The sequence below is a fragment of the Varanus komodoensis genome, unplaced genomic scaffold, assembly GCF_004798865.1.
Source record: "Varanus komodoensis strain SLA01 unplaced genomic scaffold, ASM479886v1 scaffold129, whole genome shotgun sequence".
Taxonomy (NCBI): domain Eukaryota; kingdom Metazoa; phylum Chordata; class Lepidosauria; order Squamata; family Varanidae; genus Varanus; species Varanus komodoensis.
This window is the reverse complement of record NW_025335373.1, coordinates 442,438-444,443: the sequence shown is the minus strand read 5'-3', so window position 1 is coordinate 444,443 and position 2,006 is coordinate 442,438. Positions and strand designations below refer to the sequence as shown.

The 2,006-nt window shown below is 67.6% G+C and overlaps 1 protein-coding gene across 1 annotated transcript in view; it reads right to left on the bottom strand.

Annotated features, from left to right (window-relative positions):
• Positions 1 to 503, bottom strand: part of NOS3 (nitric oxide synthase 3) — a 29,815-nt gene extending 29,312 nt beyond the window's left edge. Inside the window, exon 1 of the mRNA XM_044422507.1 lies at positions 499 to 503. The gene's annotated coding sequence lies outside the window, so the exon portion shown is untranslated. The remainder of the gene's footprint in view (positions 1 to 498) is intronic.
• Positions 504 to 2,006: the final 1,503 nt, after the last annotated feature.

The window sequence follows — 2,006 nt, the reverse complement described above, 5'->3', positions numbered from 1 at the left end:
GAGGGGAGGGGAGGGGAGGGACGGGACGGGACGGGACGGGACGGGACGGGACGGCTCGCCCACCCGCCATGCCCGAGCGCCTGCGCATCTCTAGAGCACAGAGCACGGACCATGAGGCTTGAGGCCCGGGTGGGTGGTGCAGTGACTCTCGTGTGGAAGACCATCGTACTGCCGAGGAGCGGGGTGCTCCACGTCCCCTCCCTCCTAAGCCCAGGGTCGGGAAAGGCTGGGCTGGAGTGTTGCTCCAAGACGCGCTGTCCGTGGGCAGCAGCGTCACGTGCGGGGAGGGAGGGTGGCTGGGCCTTGGCCCTCCTGGGCCCGCATCGCACCCACAGTGAGGGGCAGGCGTGACCTCGCTGTGGTGCCTTTGCCAGCTGAGCGGACGCCATTGCTGGGGGACGCTCGGCTCAGGCAGGAGTGCAGGGGCAGCGCTGGGCGGCCTGGGCACCGGAGCCTGCCCAGGACTGTCCGGGCACCCCGAGAGCAGAAGGGGGCCACTCGCGCATGCTGTTTCCTTGGTGGCACATGCATTTCTGTCTAAGTAAACCCTCCTTCCCGATGCCGTTGTGCTCGTTGCTTTTCGGAGCCCAAAGAATCGCTCACCCCCTGGCTCCAGGGCGGGCAAAATCGGCCAGACGGGCTTCCCTGCAGCCGGGGAGCAGACGCCCCCTCGCCCCAGCCAGGCCCAGCTTAACCTCACGCCTGCACGTGGGAATCCCACTGTCACCTGCCAGGAGGAAAAATTTGCCGCCACCACCGCCCCCTCCTCCTCCTCCTCCTCAGCCTGCGGCTCAGCCATGCCCACCTCAAGCCTCTGGGGCAGTTCTTGACTCTGCGGAAGAAAAACCGGCACGCCCGGCGGCAGCAGGCACGCCGAGGGCTTCCCGTGGCTCCCAGCTGTCCCGCCGGGCGGCACCGGGCCTCACCCCGCCAGCACCCGCAGGTCCAGCGCCGAGCTTGCCCGAATTTGCGGGCGGCCTTCCCCACTGGGCCAGCAGAGGGAGCAGCGTCTCTCCGAATATCTGGACCGAGGCGTGGGGGGGGGGGGGGGCAGAGCCTTTCCATCCGTGGCACCCGGGATGCGGCTGGCTCTGCCTGGGAGACCCACGCGGAGGCTGGATTGGGAGCGCTTAAGGGACGGCCAAGGGACCTCCTGGAAGCTTTGCTGCCCTTTCGGTGTTCCCTTGGGCCACTGTTTTGTTTGAGGGTTGCTGGACTAGATGCCCTTTGGGCTTCTCCGGCCTGGCTTCGCTGGTTTTCTAATGTTCCAACGCCGTTTGTGGGGCTGAACTTGGTTTAAACATTTGATGCTCCAGGATCCTGCTGGCAGAAAGTACCCCAGAGATACCGCCATGGACACATCGTCCTGTGGCCCGGATCCCCTGCGAGTGGCCGGGAGCGTCGCCTGCCCTCAGGGGAGGTTCTGGGGCTGGCGGCTCTTGTGGCCAGTAAGCGCTCTTCTCAAAGCGCTCCCGAAACAGGAGCGGGCCAGGCCGGGTCCTCTTTGGGCTGAGGGTTTGCGACTGGCCTGAAGTCACCCCACGGGCTCCGGGGATGAGTGGGGGCTCGAACCCTCTTCTCCGAGGCTCTTAGCCCCTGTGCCACACCTGCTCCGGCGGGGCTGGCAAAGAGGCAGCAGGAAGGGGCACGCGGGGGGGGGGGCTGGCTGGAGCCCCAGGAGCACGGGCTCTCGGGCGGTCCCTTCAGGCTCAGTCCTGCTCGGGAGCAATCCCATGAGGTCTAGCCTTGTGGGAAGCCCATCGGCCAGAGGGAGGCCCGTCGGGGCCACAGGGGCAGGCCATGCCGCCACACCGGCTTCCGTGCCCTGGTGCGTGACCTGGGACAAGGCCACGCGCGAGCGGCTGGGGGCGAGCGCCCCGTGCTGCAGATGGGCGGCAGCGCACCGTCCCGGCTCCCCACCCCCCGTGCCCGTCTGCAGCACTGTTGAGGGACAAGCGGGGCTTCCAAGGCAGCCCTTCATGCACGAAGCGAGGGCAAGATGGACA